This window comes from Trachemys scripta, chromosome 5 (assembly GCF_013100865.1).
Source record: "Trachemys scripta elegans isolate TJP31775 chromosome 5, CAS_Tse_1.0, whole genome shotgun sequence".
NCBI classification, from domain to species: domain Eukaryota; kingdom Metazoa; phylum Chordata; order Testudines; family Emydidae; genus Trachemys; species Trachemys scripta.
Window position 1 is genome coordinate 37,154,258 of NC_048302.1, and position 19,773 is coordinate 37,174,030.

General features: G+C 39.6%; 1 long non-coding RNA gene across 2 annotated transcripts in view; it reads right to left on the bottom strand.

The window, feature by feature from the left end:
* Window positions 1-19,773, bottom strand: part of LOC117877545 — a 61,628-nt gene that overhangs the window by 14,980 nt on the left and 26,875 nt on the right. Inside the window, exon 1 of one of the 2 annotated variants that reach the window (XR_004645746.1) lies at window positions 2,218-2,252. The exons of the other annotated variant lie outside the window; for it this stretch is intronic. This is a non-coding gene — a long non-coding RNA (uncharacterized LOC117877545). Of the gene's footprint in view, window positions 1-2,217; window positions 2,253-19,773 lie in introns of those variants that run through there. 2 annotated transcript variants of the gene reach the window in all.

Here is a 19,773-nt window from a genome sequence, read left to right on the forward strand (position 1 = left end):
GTCAGCTTCTCTCTTTCCTTGGTCACTGTACTGGCAGAAACTGCACATCCCCCAGAAGGGCAGGGGAAAGAGATGTGTGTCTCAAGCAGCCAGTTAAGCAGAACCTGTCAATCTTTCCCAAGGAGAATAAGTGCTATGCAGCAACAGCTGATACCAGCATCAAAACAGGTACAAAAGTACTTGGAAATATAGCTTGTTAGAGCATACTCAAATGAATTGTAATACACCTATGGAAATGCCTTTTCCTCCATGTTCTGTGTAATAATGGTCATTGTCCATGGTTAGATAATTGGGACATCACATCATATCTAGTTAAATTTATCTATATTAATTTCATTAAAATGAGTGGTATACCATAATGGGTGAAAATCATCCCTATTGTAGTACTATTCCAAATGAATTCACAAGTAAGTGGGGGAGATTTTCATAGAAATTCATGGGGAATTTCATCCTAAAAGGTGATGCCTGGGAACATTATGAATATGTGCAAAGAGGAAGTTGTGTTAATAGTCTCTGCTGGAACTTACTGTAACTATTGGGTGTAGAATGCCATTAAACCCTACTTCCAGTTGCCAGGACTCTGTCTTCAGCAACCAATCTCCTCCGAGCCCGTACTGCGCCTGGGGTGAGGGGGAGTGTCTGCTTAGTGTTGCTGACCTCTCTCCCTGGTTTATAAAGTTCAGAACAGAAGAGGTCTCCTCTGTTGCTACCATCATGTGTCAGACAACAGCCCCTCATCCCTCATAAGCTGAAGTATGTGAAAGGGATAAAGGGGCAGAAAGAGAGTTAATGAGTGAGGGGGAAGAAAGGGAGACTGAGAATCGGAGTAGAAGATGCTAATTTGAAAATAGGAGACTAAGGTGGTGTAGAACACAGCTACTCTGGAAGATACCTTCAAATGAACTAGTATTGGGTCCCATACGGATCATTAGTCTATTGTGCCCTTCTCCTTAAATCCACCTCTGACACCAGTGCCACAGCTCTCCATCGTTCGGGGCAGCATGATGTATGGGGGTCCATTGAAAATCAAACAAGTACGCCTCCAACAAGCAGAAGGTATATGGTATGCCAATGTGATCTAAATCTATCCTAATTCAAGATGCTCAATATCCACTAGCTCTACAATTCCCCTGTGAGCACTAGCATTAACATTGTCAAGCGCAGCATAGAAGGCTTGTACGTGCCTGTCTTTATTCCACATTCCTTTTTGTGCTCGTTTTTGTGCTTACATTTTTGTGCCACATTGACATAGAGATAGACTATGAGTCAGTATATTTAAGACAGCATATATCTGAACCTTTTTTCAGAATCTGTTAGCAGGAAAAATAATTTAAATGTAATTAACAGTTACAAACAATTCCTTCTTTTTCCAGTGAAGCTAGCCTGAAATTTGCTATTTTACCATTAATCCTATTGAGCCATGTGCCATCTCTTCAGTAACATCAGTTGTACAAAACTTTTTCAATTACAGCCTCACACCTTCCTTTATAATTGGGTGATGGGCTGTACACAGTGCATCAGAATCTCAGAAAAGCCAGTGGTGACTTATCCACTGCAAATAACTGTGGAACATATTTTGATAAGTTGTATCACTATAAATCATGATCTGCCATGTGCAACTGAGAGCTCAACCAGAGTTTATATGTGTAAAAAGTACGAATTAGAATGAAGCATTTAGAATAAGATTTCAAAGAAGGTTCATGTTCACCCTCCGTGCTATAGCATGTAAAAAATGAAAAGCTACTATGACCTATTAATACCACACATAATAAAATGTATGAATCCTCTCATTACAATGAATACATAGTGATTATAGTGGTCTTAATTAGCTGAGGACATATGAAGGAGACTAACAGTGGATTCTATCACTTTCTCCCATCACATAACAGTGAGACTGTATGTCTCTTATTCATGTTAAACCCTTCAAAGTTTCCTTCTTTGAGCCACAATCTGTGACATGAGATTATTAAAGGAAGTGCCCCTTCATCCTAGTTTCTTGTTTATTGGAAGAAAAAACAGCTGTTGAATCAAAGAGAGGTGTTAAACCTTAATAGGCTCTGGCAGAAAGATCTGTAGTGAAGTGCAAAAGAGCTCTACTCAAGTGAATTGATATGACATCCAGTTATTTCAAGAATCTATTAAGGGTACCGCCCATTAAAGAAATGTATTGCTGTGTCCTACATAATCTAATTAATTTCTAAAATGAGAATTATTTACCTGAAGTGTATAGCACTTTCTCACAAGAGGTGGAGCTGATCGGCAAGGATGAGCAAACTAGATTAGAAAAAATAAAGAACACCCCGAGTCTTTGCCAAAAAATCAAACTGAACCAAAATGGACCCCTTTTTTACAGTTTAAGACCATGCAGATAACACATATACACACAATAGCCTTGGAACAACATCCTCCATGCCTTCTTCCACAAAGCCTTTTAGGCATGGTTCAACCTCCCAGAACTCATCTAAAAGGACTTCTTTACTATTAAGTCCCCCTTAAAATCCCAGTTCTGCTGTTCTTTCTATAGTGAATCTTGTTGACTTGTTTACAGAGAATCCCTTTTGTTGTCCCCCTTCCCAACTTTGTCTGTCTGACTGCCCTTAGATTTTGGGATCCTCAGGCCGTGGACTCTCCTTCTTGAATGTCTACAAAGTGGTGATTGCAAAATAATAATAATAATTAATAACCAGAAAGACCCTACACCTATACCTCCCCCCCCCACACACACACACAATAATAATAATAGGTAATTTATAATGGGTTTTTCTATTTCATAAACATTTTTATGGAAAATGTAGACTTCCCACTAAATACTGAAAATGAAAGGGTTTTTTTGGTTTTTGCTGAATTTACTGTTTTCAAAAAAAAGAAGACATTTTTCACTGTCTGTGAAAAGTTTTCACTGCCCCTATTCCATCCTACCCCCTCACTAATAATCTATATTCTTTTTCAGCACACTTCTGCATTTCCTGGGCTCACCCTGACCAAACGTCTTAAACTTCACTAGAAAGCCTGTTCTTGTGAATTTCCCAACCCAACATTGCAGAACCAAATTTGTCAGTTCTTGAGCATCCTACTTTTGGGTTCTTAACTAGACTGAAATTTTGAACATCCTGCAATTCTTCCATCACTAGCTTTCTGATTATTTTGTTGTGTGCTATATGTGATTCAGAAATGCAACAAAGATAAAAGATGAGGCTTTATTAACTGTTAATCCCACAGAGTAGACTGGAGACACATAAATATGTATCAGTGAAACTGAGATTTGGTCTTTAAAATAATTGTAATAACTGTAACACTTTCCTGACTGGAAATCACTAAGAATTTTCCCACACTTTTCCTTTTATGTACTTAGACATAAAAAATTGTAATTAATGTCATTAAGCTTTTTGTTCAATTGACATCTGATTACTTTCCTTCTTGGGTGTTTTCATCTGAGAGAATTGATAAAGTTACACATTTTATCGTGGATTCCAGATAATCCAAAAAAAGTGATTGGTGATGGCTTAAATAATGTTATCGGTTAAAGATGTATATACATGAAATTTTGCTTGCAATTTCTGACTTTGTGCTTAAAATCACAGCAAATTCGTACACAGAGGACCAGTTAGTTTGCTTGTTATGTACACATGCCATTATTAGTATGATTTTGTGCATGGTTTGGTTAATTGCATGTGCAAACTATACACAGTCATTATTGCATGATAGAGCTTCAAAAATGTGGTTCTAATTTTAATAATAAACAATTTCTATAATAAATTAACATTTCAACACAGACTTCCCATATAGCTGTAAACGAAAGTTGCTGCTCTTAATTTTTTTTTTTTTCTTTTTTCATTCTTAAGCACATCTTGGATTTTCCAATACATTCAGAATGAGACCTATTACTATCCTTGTCTCTTCCATATTTGGGTCAAAAGGTAAAATAGTCATCCTTTGTACTTTCAGCTTTCAAAGAAAAAATCATGCTTGGAGCTTAATTAGATTTAGTTTGTGTGTACAATATATATACTTACTTACTGTGTGTAATGCTCAGTTTAAAGGACTTGTGCCATTTTCCTAGTAGTTTAGCGAGTTTCCTGTGCATTTTCAACAGGAATCAGTTACTTTTTCCACTGAAAGCATCCAGAATACATTATGTATAATGGAACAACTGACAATTGTTCTATAAATTGGGATGCTTCTTGCCAGAAGGCTTGGTGGAGGTTGTTTTGAATCTTTGTTTTCTATTTGGATTTTTTTTAAGATACAAAAGTATATAGATTTTTCCTTTTACTTTATTTGTGATATTATATTATTAATGATAAATTTAATACTATTACTATAATTAATAACATTGGACCAAATGCTGTATTCCTTATTGAAAAACTCACATGGGATTTGGCCTAATGATTACTTATTATATAGAGTCTTTCATCTAATCATGCTATCAGTGTTAACTATTAAGGCTCCAGTTCAGCAAGGTATTTAAACCCATACCTAATTTTAAGCATGTGAGTTAGTTCCATTAACTTCAACAGGAGTACTCATATACTTAAAGTTAGGCAATGGCTTAAGTACTTACTGAATGGGGCCTAAGGCCTGTGGGGTATTAATATAAAATTGTACCTGTTCTGTGCCTCTTTTTAAGTGACATGCCCAAATCCACACAATAAATCAACAGTGGTTTAGACAGAAATCAGAAGTCTGTTCCAGAAACCTGCTCCATCCACTAGGCCACCAGCCTATTAAAGTGCAGAATGTGGTGATGTATATCTGGATTAAATCAAAACATCATTTGGGTCAACCAAAATCATGGGACCACTCAAAGCAGGGTGCAGAGAAATTGCAGCTGTGAATGATTTCACCTTCAGCTCCTGTGTCCTAATTCTGAGCAGGATTTCAGGTTTCTAATTCATTGGCAAGGAAAGTTCTCAAAATATCCTTAAATAATTTAGAATGATAAATCTCAGCCTTATGAAGACAAATAGGTAATGTCACATTTTGGTACCCCAAATTGTATAATACTGAGTCATTTCTGAAATGATACCCTGCCAAAGAGTGAACCTTTAGCCTAAACTAATCACTGTAAGACAGATGGCAATTTGACAAGAGGAGAGTTGAGCTGACAGCTTTTCCTCATACACTAGGCATATAGTGCGTTTCCAGAGCCAAGCTAGGTTTGACATTTAATTAAAGTAATACTTAACACAGACCTCATACAAAAAAAAAAAAAACCCAATCCACTGATGCAGCCACAAAATCAATTTGGTCTTGTTTAAACCTGAAAACTTGATGCCCAGAAGGAACATCTCTTTGTATAAAAAAAGTATCACAACTGTACCATAGGGAATACTGGCTGTATTAAAAGTGCATTTTGACTCATCTGGCTATGGGACTTGTCTTTGGGGTACAGAAAATAGTGCTTGCAAAATGAATTGCTAAGAATACAAAGCCCTAGCTACTATAATTAACAAAAAAAATATGGCTAGCCCTTTATTCTACTAGGTTTAAATACAGTAACTATACAGTATGCTGTAGCTATGTAATAAATATTATTGAAACACAAAATGCCAATGCCTAAGCAGAAAAAAACACCTATGGTAACAGGATATTCTGTGAGTCTCCATTGGATAAATCTCTTCTTTATTCTCCTTTCCTGTGGATTCCCAACATCCACACAGATCAGATCAGGCAGAGACAGATGCATCCTGGAGGTGAATGCCTGGCTGCGAGGATGGTATCGCCAGGAGAGCTTCAGCTTCCTTGACCATCGGATGCTGTTCCAGGAAGAAGGACTGCTCAGCAGAGATGGGATCCACCTATTGAGAAAGGGGAAGCGCATATTTGGATACAAACTGGCTAACCTAGTGAGGAGGGCTTTAAACTAGATTTGAAGGGGACAGGTGACTAAAGCCCACAGGTAAGTCAAAAACATGGAACCCTTGGAGAACCCATATCCGAGTCTGGGGGGAGCATGGTTATAGCAGGGATAAGGGAGGGACAAGACAGAACTGGGGGTGGGGAATCAAATCAGTATCTTAGATGCCTGTATAAGCAGGAAGACCTCAAAATGCTAGTAAATAAACACAACTATGACATAGTTGGCATCATAGAGACTTGGTGGGATAATACGCATGACTGGAATAATGGTATAGAAGGGTACAGCTTGCTCAGGAAGGACAAGCAGGAGGGAAAAGGGAGGAGGGTTGCGTAATATATTAAAAATGTATACACTTGGACTGAGGTTGAGATGGAAATAGGAGACAGACCTGTTGAAAGTCTCCGGGTAAGGATAAAAGGGGCGAAAAACAAGGATGATGTCATGGTAGGGGTCTACTACAGACCACCTAACTAGGAAGAAGAGGTGGATGAGGTTTTTTTAAAACTAACAAAATCATCCAAAGCACAGGACTTGGTGGTGATGGGGGACTTCAACTACCCAGACATCTGTTAGGAAGATAACACAGCAGGGCAAAGATTATCCAACAAATTCTTGGAATGTATTGGAGACATTTTTTTTTATTTCAGAAGGTGGAGAAGGCTACTAGGGATGAGGCTGTTCTAGATTTGATTTAGACAAATAGGGAGGAATTGGTTGAGAATTTGAAAGTGGAAGGCAGCTTGGGTGAAAGTAAAATGATAGAGTTCATGATTCTAAGGAATGGTAGGAGGGAGAACAGCAAAATAAAGACAATGGATTTCAAGAAGGCAGACTTTAGCAAACTGAGGGAGTCGGTAAGTAAGTTCCCATGGGAAGGAATTCTAAAGGGAAAAACAATTGAAGACAGTTGGCATTTTTAGGAGACATTATTAAGGGCACATGAGCAAACTATCACACTGCGTAGGAAAGATAGGAAATATGGCAAGAGACCACCCTGGCTTAACCAGGAGATCTTCAATGATCTAAAAATCAAGAGAGTCCTACAAAAAGTGGAAACTAGGTCAAATTACAAAAGATGAATAGAAACAAATAATACAAGTATGTAGGGATAAAATTAGAAAGGCCAAGTCACAAAATGAGATCAAATTAGCTAGAGACATAAAGGGTAACAAGAAAATATTCTACAAATACATTCGAAGCAAGAGGAAGACCAAGGACAGGGTAAGACCATTACTCAATGATGATGAGAAATAATGACAGAAAATGTGGAAATGACAGAGGTGCTTAATGACTTCTTGTTTCGGTTTTCACCAAGAAGGTTGGTGGCGATTGGACATCTAACATAGTGAATGCCAGTGAAAATGAGGTAGGATCAGAGGCTAAAATAGGGAAAGAACAAGTTAAAAATTATTTAGACAAGTTAGCTGTCTTCACATCACCAGGGCCTGATGAAATGCATCCTAGAATACTGAAGGAGCTGACTGGGGAGATATATGAGGCATTAGCAATTATCTTTGAAAAGTCATGGAAGGCGGGAGAGATTCCAGAAGACCGGAAAAGGACAAATATAGTGTCCATCTATAAAATGGGAAATAAGGACAACTCGTGGAATTTCAGACCTGTCAGCTTAACTTCTGTACCCGGAAAGATAATGGAGCAAATAATTAAGCAATCAATTTGCAAACATCTAGAAGATAAGGTGATAAGTAACAGTCAGCATGGATTTTTCAAGAACAAATCGTGTCAAACCAACCTGATAGTTTTCTTTGACCCTTGTGGATGGGGGGAAGCGGTAGACATGGTACATCTTGACTTTCGTAAAGTTTTTGATACTGTCTCACATGACACTCTCATAAACAAACCAGGGAAATCCAACCTAGATGGAGCTACTATAAGGTCGGTGCAAAACGGGTTGGAAAATCATTCCTAGAGAGTAGTTATCAGTGGTTCACTGTCATGCTGGAAGGGCATAATGAATGGGATTCCACAGGTATCAGTTCTGGATCCAGTTCTGTTCAATATCTTCATCAGCGATTTAGATAATGGCATAGAGCAGTGGTTCTCAAACTAGGGCCGCCACTTGTTCAGTTTACCTGCTGCATCTGCAGGTTCGGCCGATCACAGATCCCACTGGCCGCGGTTCACTGCTCCAGGCCAATGGGGGCTGCAGGATGTGGCACAGGCTGAGGGACGTGCTGGCCTCCCTTCCTGCAGCCCCCATTGGCCTGAAGCGGCGAACCACGGCCAGTGGGAGCCGCGATCGGCCGAACCTGCGGACACGGCAGATAAACAAACTGGCCCAGCCCGCCAGAGGCTTTCTCTGAACAAGACGCGGCCTAGTTTGAGAACCACTAGCATACAGAGTACACTTATAAAGTTTGCAGATGATACCAAGCTGGGAGGGGTTGCAAGTGCTTTGGAGGATAGGATTATAATTCAAAATAATCTGGAGAAATGGTCTGAAGTAAATAGGATGAAATTCAATAAGAACAAATGCAAAGTACTCCACTTTTGAGTCTGGTAAAATATGACACTATAATTTGGGTAAAATTTTCAACAGCATCTAAGTGATTTAGCGGCTTAAGTTCTATTTTCAAGAGTGACTTATGCACTCAGGACCAAATTTTCAAATACCTCAAAGATATTTAGGTAAAGATCCATTGATTTCAATAGGAGTTATGCACCTAACCTGTTTAGACCCTTTTGAAAATCCCACCAGGTACCTATCTGCATCTTTAAGTGCCTAAACATCTTCAAAAATTTGGCCAGTAGGAGCCTGTCTCATTGAAAGTTAATGGAACTTAGAAGCCTAAGTGCCAAAGTGACTCTTGAAAGTGGAACTTCAATTCATGTCACTTAGGTGCTTTTGAAAACTTAGCCTATGTTCTATATCTTATTCTTTAGACAAATTGTTTTCTGAATAAACAGACTTGATTGTTGTCAGCTTGGTAAAAGGGAGCTCTTATAACTATTTATTTTCATCTTCACGGAAGCCAGGGTGATATTGTAGATGTCTATTAACTGTAGAAGTGAAATGAACTTAATCTATTTATTGAATTTTATCAACCCTTAATTACAATATGAAAGGATTCTGTTTCTCTCTTTGAAAAACAGGAGCAAAATGGGTTGTCTAACACAGGGGTTCTCAACCTTTTTCTTTGAGGCCCCCCCCCAACATGCTATAAAAACTCCATGGCCCACCTGTGCCTCAACAACTGTTTTTCTACATATAAAAGCCAGGGCCAGTGTTAGGGGTTAACAAGCAGAGCAATTGCTCTGGGCTCCATACCACAGGGGGCACCATGAAGCTAAGTTCCTCAGCCTTCAGTTCCGGATGGTGGGACTCAGGGCCCCGGGCTGCAGTCCCGCATGGCGGGCCTTTGGCTTTCTGCCCTGGGCCTTAGTGAGCCTAACACCAGCCATGCTTCATAGACCCCCTGAAACCTGTTCATGGCTGCCCCAGGGGGTCCCGGACCCCTGGTTGAGAACCATTGGTCTAACATATGTATAGTTTACTGACTCTTAGTTTTAATTAAAAGGTCTTTTATGAAAATCAGCCTAAATAATGTATGGTAGTAAAAATAGCAATTTTTTAAAGTGTGGTATAATTTTCTAAACTATATGAGTATTTTTATGAACAAATTTTAAAAAGTTAGACCATCATCTATTCACAAAGTTGTCACACACATGCTAAAAGAAATTGCCACAGTTACATGAGAAAAACAACAAATTGTGGAGGTGGACTTGCATGCACAATTGTGGTAACAGCACATGCATATTTTGCACAATGACCTCAACCTTTCTTAAAAATTGGACATATAATATATAATATGGGTTTATATGCTTTTCTGCATGTGTTGGTTTGTTATGATGTTCTATAGAAATCGTCATGTATGATCCTAGATAGAAGTTGTACAAATCTGTCTATCTAAACTTGCCTTTATCCTTCTAGTAGCCAATTGTCATTTTCTAGGCTATGAGGAGTAAACAATATAGCAACATTGATTTCACTGGAGCTGCACTGATTTATTTTCCATTGTTCTATTTTTTTTCTTGAATGACTGGATTTTTCTGGGAAATACCTTTAATGTAATTTAAAACTTCTAATATTGTCAAGAGTTCTTTGATTCTTTCTCTGAAAAAAAAAAAAAATCTGAATCCTGAATTCATTGTAGCAATCTGACTTCAAACAAAATTCCTTCCCATAAGTTTAGTTCAAGTTTGGTGATAAGTGATATCTCCTACTGTGGCCGTAAGGAATTACATTGATGCTAGTCATTAAAAAGCACCTCTACATATCTAAAGTCTGGGATAGGCAGGGATCCTTTTCTCATTATATAGAGAAAATAGAACTAAGTGTTGCATAAATATGGAAATGTATTACAAATCTAAACAGTTTCCAGCTAAAATGTAACTTCAGAGCACAAACCTTTCTTTAAGCATTTTGAAGGTCATTGTCCATGAACATAGCACCATTTGTTTGTGTCGCTCAAGATGTCACTTTGTTTATATTCAGCTCTCAGTCATTTGTAATGTAGATAAAAGAACAGAAAAAAACCTCCAGCTTCTACTTTTAGAAAAACAAATACTTTGACTGTGTCTCATTCCTAATTAAAAATCGGCAAAGGCATATTGGATACTGATGAATTTTCTTGTGATTTGATAAAAGATAAATCTGGAAATACAATAAGGGCATCAAGCATTTTGACAAGTCAGCAATATATTGTTTTCATTGGCACAGAACGCTATTTGCTATTTTGTACCGTTTTTTTTATCCTCTGCCTCCCCTTTGTCGTGCAAAATTGTTCCAAGATAAATTTGCATCTGCACTTCACAGGTGCAAACACTTCTGAGTTCTTTCTAAATGCTCTATCTCCTGCCCTTATGCTAATGTTAACTGTTGCACCAGCAAAACCCATTGAGGCCAATGGATTTTGTGGGTAAATGCCAACAGTTGTGCAGGTGTAACTCTTAGCTTAATTGAAGGGTACGGGTATTTGTTAGAATTTTTAGCAGGTACTCATATCTGCAAAGTACAAGTGCAAGTTTGTGTGTGATCCCAATTTTGGTCATACATCAGTAGGGGACTGGCTCAAAATTTTCCAGTTTGTGAGGACTGGTGGATATAATGCACTTGTCCAATCTGGGGTTTTAGAACTGAGAGTTGTACCAAACACCTCCACTCCAAGAACTTAAAACAATGTGAGGTGGGTGCATTGTTCCTGAAATTGAATGTGATCATCAACTACATTACATATAAAACTATTGATGCATTGGCTGGGATAAGGAGGAATTTTCTCCCAATTTTTTAGGTACTGCCTGAAGGTTTTTACATTCCTCTAATACTGCTACTTCAGGCCAATGCCCAAAACAGGTCACTGGACTAGATGGGCAATTGTCCAATCTGGATATCATCTGAGATGGCAGTTTCTATTGTCACAAGAACACAGCTTTGCATCACCTGACCTGGTGACAATGTTTGAGTGTTTGAGTTGCTTGATTTTTCTTCCTTTAAGCCCAGGATGAATAAGATTTTCAACTGGTAGCTTTATACATAATTTATTAGGATATATTTATATCTAAAAGATCATAACAGGAGAAGAGTTCACAAAGGACCTTGAGAATGCATAACAAGGCTGGTGAGTCATGATCCCCATGAGTAAAAGTGGGAAGCAATATTGGAGCCATAAATAAAATTGGGACTCTCCTAACGTAATCTCTGTCTCTACACACACTAAAAAAGAATTAAACTTATAAAATTCAGGTCCCCACCTTCATTCCGAAAACATGATAAGTAGCAGCTAGAAAAGGTGCATTGAAAGCCTACACTACCACCAAACAAAGCAGATGATGGTCAGATAATTTACAGCAATAGTGCAATCCTTTGTAAATGCAAGAAAGAAGGTGAGGAAGAATATACACATGCCGTGGTCAGAATTTTATTAGCACCTCAGCATATTCCTCCCAGGAACAGTCATCCAGTGAAGGTGCAGGCAGGTTGCATAATATGACAAATAATGCTCTGCAAAGGCTAAAAGGCTAGAGTAATGTGCTCATTATGGTAAATAGATGCTAATCCCATTAAAGGAGAACTTTGCAGTTGCAGGATTGCATCTTGAGTAGCATAAAAAGGAGGACACCGAATCTACCAGCATGCCACCATTGCTAAAATGGCTAGGAAATGAATAGCAAGTTCCAATTTTCTTTAGCTGAGTGCGGCTTACCCTCCTGGCTATGCTTTAATGTTTGCATGACATAAACATAAGCAGCATGGTAATATATCCCATGGTCCAGGGATCATGCAAGTTTGATCTCTGCTTCAGAGCAAGGTTCTGAAACTGTTATCCCTGGAGACGAAATGAAGAGCAAAAAGGAGAGACAGTGCAATTAACTTATTTCAAAAAGGAGAAAATATTCTTCACATTCAAGACAGCAAAAATACATAATCCTGAAGTCCTGACTCAGTCAAATAGCCGAGCTCCAGGAGACAGAAAACTGCCAGGGTAACCACTTCAGAGTTTGGCCCATTATTATTATAGTCTTAATTCTACAGCAATGAAGAGCTAATTCTCAACTCACCTGAATAATGTGAAAGGCCGAGGAGAGACTCATTAACAGGCTTGTCTCAATTAGCTCCCCATAGCCTAATGAGCTCCAGAGAAGTATTTCTGTTTTCCAGCTAAGTTCCAGTGCTGAAACACACCATTGGCTTTATGTGGAATGAAAGGGCACAAGCATTTTGTGGTGAACACAGCCTTAAGAACATTCTCTCTTTTTTCTAAAGCATAAAATAGAGCGTGGAATTGCAAATCTGTATTCTCTTTGATATAGATTGATAGTAATGGTAATTCTTTGTATAGCAGAGTCTTGAAGACTGCTGGGCTAGAACAAGTAAAGCCCCAACTATATGGTGAACTGAAAATTCAATCAAATCTTTTTCTTTTGTTCAAACTGTTGCTGCAACCAGCAAGTCATCATTTTTTTTACTATCATCTGCCTTTAAACTTCATTTCCTCTTCTGCTGATAAACAGACAATGGAAAGCTGCACTCAGACAAAAATGCAGCCTTTCTGAGCTGATGAGCACCTTTAAAGATAAAGAGTTGTAGAAGTAACTTTATCTCCTTAGAACATAAGAACATAAGAAAGGCCAAAGCGGGTCAGACCAAAGGTCCATCTAGCCCAGTATTCTGTCTACCGACAGTGGCCAATGCCAGGTGCCCCAGAGGGAGTGAACCTAACAGGCAATGATCCGTGATCTCTCTCCTGCCATTATCAGTTTTCGTTCATGCAGGACTCCAGGAAGAATTCTCTCAACCAGTAGATGGCAGCAGTGAGTAGCAGCTCTCTGTTAACCAATGCTAAAAAAATGAAAATACAAATTTTACTAAAGCCCACAATAAACTTAATTTAGATTGTTGGCATGCCTGACTTATTCCTTCACTCTTGAAATTATATGGAAGACAAATAAATTAAAGCCAAGAGAGAGATTCTAACTTTCAGAAGATCACTTAACGAATGTTTGTACTAAAGCTGTTAACGTTGTGTAAGTGAAAGAATTATTTAGCCCAAAAGCTATTGCAGTATCCGAATGTGTGAAAAATGTACAGTTCTTATGGTTCAAGTTGCATTTGGAATTTGACTGGTTTCTTAGTGGCAGTCAAACCATTAAGTCACAAGGTATTTCTTCTTGTTTCTATCTCAGGCTAGGTCTACACTAGGGGGGGATCAATTTAAGATACGCAAATTCAGCTACGCGAATAGCGTAGCTGAATTCGACATATCCTATTCGACTTACCCTGCTGTGAGGACGGCGGCAAATTGACTGCTGCGGCTCCCCCGTCGACGGCGCTTACTCCTCCTGACGAGGTGGGAGTACGCACGTCGATTTGGGGATCGATTTATCCATCTAGATGAGACGCGATAAATCAATCTCCAAGAGATCGATTTCTACCCACCGATCTGGGTGGGTAGTGTAGACTAGCCCTCAGTGAGCTAGGAAAGCCAGTGATACTTGGTTTTCAGAAAAGCAACTGTGTTCATTTTTTTCTTCCTTTCTTTCAGCAATATGAAAATGGTCAGAAAAAAATTACTCCCCATTTATTTGCACAAGTCAGACTTTTGGCCCTGGATCCTTTTTATGTCTTTGTAGTTCCCCTATTAGTGAGAACTGTGCTGTTTTTTATGTTGTTAATAACTATTATTTATTATTAATATTTCTTCTCACATGGCATCCTACTTTAGTTTTACAAGGGAAATCAGAGGCATGGAACAAAATTCAAAGGGGACACAGATGCAAATTCTACATGTAAAGTGTGTTTGTGCATGACTACATGGCAAGTGTACAGAAGGGATGAGTGTAGCAGGAAAAGCAGCTAGCAGAAAGGTAAAATAAAGACAAAGAACCCTCTTCTTTCCCACCTCCCCCATCACTTTTATCTTACATCTTATTTCATCTTCCTGTTTGATATTGTTCCTGCTCTATTTCCCTTACACCACTTCACATGTAAGTTGCACCCACCTACAGAAGTATAACTTATTATAAACCACCTTTTCCATCATCTCTGAATTTAGCCTCTAGAGAGTGGGTATATGTATGTCGGTGTTCAGGGTTAGACATCCCCCTAGGCTTGTAGTCCTACTGTCTGGAACTCCCCCAGTTATTACTTTCTTGGAACTGCTTTATAAATTGTACAGTATTTGAGATTTCTGTGCTTCACATTATTAGAGTTTTACAAGAAAGATCAGAAAGAGAAAAAAGATCACAGTTCTTTTGTAGTATCACCCACAGGTGACAGAGGCAGTATCTTGATCATCATCTAGGCTAGTAGCTCTATGTTGTGATTTTTCTCTCAGTACAGAGGGTGGAACTTCATAAAGTTCAAAATTGTTGTAAGATTCATACACTTTTTCAAATAGTTTTCGAACTCTTGAGTAGTGTATCCACAAAACATTTGAAGAAGAGGAGAAAACATCCCTGCTTGTCTTGTCTCTTCCTCCAAAGGCATGGTATATGCAAGGATCCCTAGTTCCTCTTCCCACTGGAGCCAGGAATGGATCCAGATCAGGAGAGCTTCACTTCCCCAAGCAGAGGCGAAAATAAATCCCTGCATGTGGACAAAAGACATTTCTTGAGTCCATCCTTCTGGCCAGATGAACAGCAATGAAGCAGCAAATTCATCCTCTCCCAACAAATCCTGTCAGTAAAGTCTAGCGTTGTGAGCTAGCGAGTGTGAAGAATTCTGTCTCCAGGAGAAATCAGGGACTAAGGGTATATCTACACTTCAGTTGGAGGCATGAGTGCAGCTTGGGTAGGTATACCCACACTAGCTTTTCTGTAGCTAGCATGGCTAAAAATAGTAGTGTGATCATAGAATCATAGAATATCAGGGTTGGAAGGGACGTCAGGAGGTCATCTAGTCCAACCCCCTGCTCAAAGCAGGACCAATTCCCAACTAAATCATCCCAGCCAGGGCTTTGTCAAGCCGGGCCTTTAAAAACCTCCAAGGAAGGAGATTCCATCCCTCCTCCCCCCTAGGTAACGCATTCCAATGCTTCACCACCCTCCTAGTGAAATAGTGTATCCTAATATCCAACCTAGACCTCCCCACACTGCAACTTGAGACCATTGCTCCTTGTTCTGTCATCTGCCACCACTGAGAACAGCCGAGCTCCATCCTCTTTGGAACCTCCCTTCAGGTAGTTGAAAGCAGCTATCAAATCCCCCCTCATTCTTCTCTTCTGGAGACTAAACAATCCCAGTTCCCTCAGCCTCTCCTCATAAGTCATGTGCTCCAGACCCCTACTCATTTTTGTTTCCCTCCGCTGGACTCTTTCCAATATTTCCACATCCTTCTTGTAGTGTGGGGCCCAAAACTGGACACAGTACTCCAGATGAGGCCTCACCAATGTTGAATAAAGGGGAACGATCACGTTCCTCAATCTGCTGGCAATGCCCCTACTTATACAGCCCAAAATGCCGTTAGCCTTCTAGGCAACAAGACCACACTGTTGACTCATATCCAGCTTCTCGTCCACTGTGACCCCTAGGTCCTTTTCTGCAAAACTGCTACCCAGCCATTCGGTCCCTAGTCTGTAGCAGTGCATAGGATTCTTCCATCCTAAGTGCAGGACTTTGCACTTGTCTTTGTTGAACCTCATCAGGGTTTTTTTGGCCCAATCCTCTAATTTGTCTAGCTCCCTCTGTATCTGATTCCTACCCTCCAGTGTATCTACCACGCCTCCCAGTTTAGTGTCATCTGCAAACTTGCTGAGAGTGCAGTCCACACCATCCTCCAGATCATTAATAAAGATCTTAAACAAAACTGGCCCCAGGACCGACCCTTGGGGCACTCCGCTTGAAACTGGCTGCCAACTAGACATGGAGCCATTGATCACTACCCGTTGAGCCCAACGATCTAGCCAGCTTTCTATCCACCTTACAGTCCATTCATCCAGCCCATACTTCTTTAACTTGGCGGCAAGAATACTGTGGGAGACCGTATCAAAAGCTTTGCTAAAGTCAAGGAATAACACATCCACTGCTTTCCCCCCATCCACAGAGCCAGTTATCTCATCATAGAAGGCAATTAGGTTAGTCAGGCACGACTTCCCCTTGGTGAATCCATGCTGACTGTTCCTGATCACTTTCCTCTCCTCTAAGTGTTTCATAATTGATTCCTTGAGGACCTGCTCCATGATTTTTCCAGGGACTGAGGTGAGGCTGACTGGCCTGTAGTTCCCCGGATCCTCCTCCTTCCCTTTTTTAAAGATGGGCACTACATTAGCCTTTTTCCAGTCATCTGGGACCTCCCCCGATCGCCATGAGTTTTCAAAGATGATGGCCAATGGCTCCGCAATCACATGATGCAGCAGCACAGGCCCTGGTGCAGGTTAGTAACACCCCTGGGTTCAGGGCAGGCCTGTCCCACCACGTCTTCACTGCTATTTTTAGCTGCACTAGCTAGATTAAAGCTAGAGTGGGTATAGCTACATGAACGTTACACACCTCTGTTTGCAATGTAAACATATACCCTTGTTCTTGATTTCCCTGGAGACTGGGAGTTGCTTCTTCATTGCTGCCTAGAAGGATGGACTCAAGGAATTGTTTTGCAGTGTAGACTACATCCCTGTGAATGTACATAAAGGACACAATAGATAATCCTTTATTGGCAACTACTGATAAAATCAAAAATGTACTGGTTTAATAGGCCAATTCTGAAATACTCATTCATATTTATTTACCCATTAAGTCTAAGTAATGTCGGAGAAAAACAGAGTTCTCACTCTCTTTTTCTCTGACAGTAAGGACTTCCAGATTGCCAAGGCATAGAGGGCCAAATCCATCTTTACTCTAGTCAAACTCCCATTGATTTGAGAGAGACAAGGTGGATGAGGTAATATCTTTTATTGGGTCAACTTCTGGTGGTGAAAGAGACAAGCTTTCATGCTCCGGAGAGCTCTTTCTTGTGCTGAGAAAGGTAGTCAGAGTGTCACAGGTAAATATAAGCTGGAACAGATTGTTAAAAATAAGGAGTTAACAAATGTTGCAAGAAACCTTCAAACTGAACTGCACAATAAATACCTCAGCAGTCATAGGATGAAGGAGAGTTAGTGGGCTACAGATTGTTGTAGCGAGACAGAAATCCATTGTCTAGCAGTTACAAATTTAAGCTCTCAGGCTTGTCTTTTGAACATGTTTTCCATGTTTCCTTTGAGGATGAGGACTGAGAGGTCAAAAATGGACTGATCATTTTGTGAAATGTGTTTGCCTGTGGATGATATGGTGGTTTTATCTTTTAACTTTTTTCTCTGTGAGTTCATTTGAGAAGGTAATGATTGTCTAGTTTCACCCTGTCTAGTTGGGGCATTTGATGAGGTACACCATGTATTGTGACAGGCCTGAGTCGGATTCATTGATCTTGAAAAATGTGGTGTCGGAGGTATTGATCATCATAGCACTGGAAATATGGCTGCAGGGATTCCAGCTGTTGTTATGGCAAGGTCTGGTGCCATTTCAAGTTGGGGTGTCCTGGTCTGTAGTGAGCTTGCTTCAGATGATGAACTTGGCAAGGTTTGGGGTTTGTTTGATTTGAAGACTACAGAAGTTGGCCCTGTTTGTTGATTTCTTTGTGTTGATTTGACTGCAGTATCCCACTATAAAATATAAAGTGTGAAAATACACAAAACACACACAGGAAATTAGTTAAGTAAATAATTCCACTGTTAAATCTACAATGCTTTATCTTCATTGGATTGCAATTAATCATAAGAAAATTTATAATCTAGTTGGGTTTTCACAATATGTTAACAGCAGGAATTTCTCATTGAATTGTTGTACTCTGCTCAATATTATCAAGGAACAATATGTCCTTTAAACGTGGTAGCCAAGAAGTAGCTCTACAGTGTTCCTGCTGTTCAAATGCAACATGCCCGGAGGTTTTTTATTTGGTTTTGGTATTTTGCCAATAGCAAAAGTGGGGGCAAAGGCAATTCAAGTCCTCATTTCATATTCATGGATGTTAAAAATGGATCAACTAATTTTAAAATAAGAGAAAATGTTCTTTCTGCTTCATATCTCCACAAGAGTTTATTACAAAACCACCTAGGTATTTTCGTGTTATATGTTCTGCTTCCCTAAGAAGAATTCATTGTTGTTAGGTCTGCAACATTCAAAAGATATTTCCAATCCATTGACTCAGGGGATGGTGCAGCATGCTGTTGAATCCATGTCCTTGAAGACTACCCTTAGACTTTCATGGCAGAGTTCTCCAACTATTTCAAAGTGTCCTGTTGCATCACTCATATTCTCTATCCTGACAGTTGCTTAAGACCACATCCCAGCCTCAGAATAGACTTTCAAACCACACAATTGTAAATTGTGACTCATTGATACTATTTACTGCGGAAAGCTAGGTTCATGAAAATAGGAAAAACACTAAGGTTGCCGAAACCTGCTAGCATGGTCTATTATTAAGATGTCCTAAGAGTTCCCATGATAAGCCCCTGTTTTCAGATGCAACTTCAAATGTTTGGGCTGAAATTTTCCATGTTGGATGTCTGCCTCATGTTGAATTTCTTTATTTTGGAAAATTTCAGCAAAACAGCTCAACCATATCCAGGAATGAGACGGGGGAAGGGGGAATGTTGTTTTCACCTTTTACAGAAAATTCTGGCAACATTTATTTTTAAGAAGCTCTAGTGTCCCCATGTATTAAAGCAGGGACTTGAAATTTGGCTGGGAAGAGTGGTCATTGTGTCAGGGATCCCTGTGAAAATCCACCCAAATTACTTTTAAGACATAGGAGAGAGTGAGGGAATTATACTTATATATTGTAGCATAGAAAAGAGATGACTCTGTGGCGACAGATAAATGTATTCCAGATAATAAATAAATGGAGGCAGGATATGTCACAGTCTCGGAAGACAAGAAACAATAGCCTGAAGCAAAGAAAGAAGGGATTGAGAAAACTGTTAACACTGAGAGCAATTATGTGGTGTAATGGAGGTGTGTGAACTGATTCAGAATAAAACAAGGATCCCAGAACCTTAACCCTTCCCTAGAACCAAACCTACTCTAAGGTGGTTTAGATTGCACTGATACTGCAGGGTTCATCAAATAGGATAGAATAGATTAGAAAAAGAGGATTGGGAAAATTCAGATAAAGAAACCCTTTCTTCCCCAGCAATATCTCCCTCCAGCACAGAGGGAAAATGGGAGGTCCAAAATATGCCCCAAGCCCCATTCCACAGCTCAACTTTCATTAGTTGTGGAAGTTCTTCCTCTGGGGAAACTTCTGGATCATTCAGGAGTACCCATTCAGACTCCTCAGGAGGTATCAGACTAATTCACTCCAACCTCTTGCTTCATTAAGGGGGAAGCAAATAGCTCCAAAATCCCTTAAAAAGCAGTGT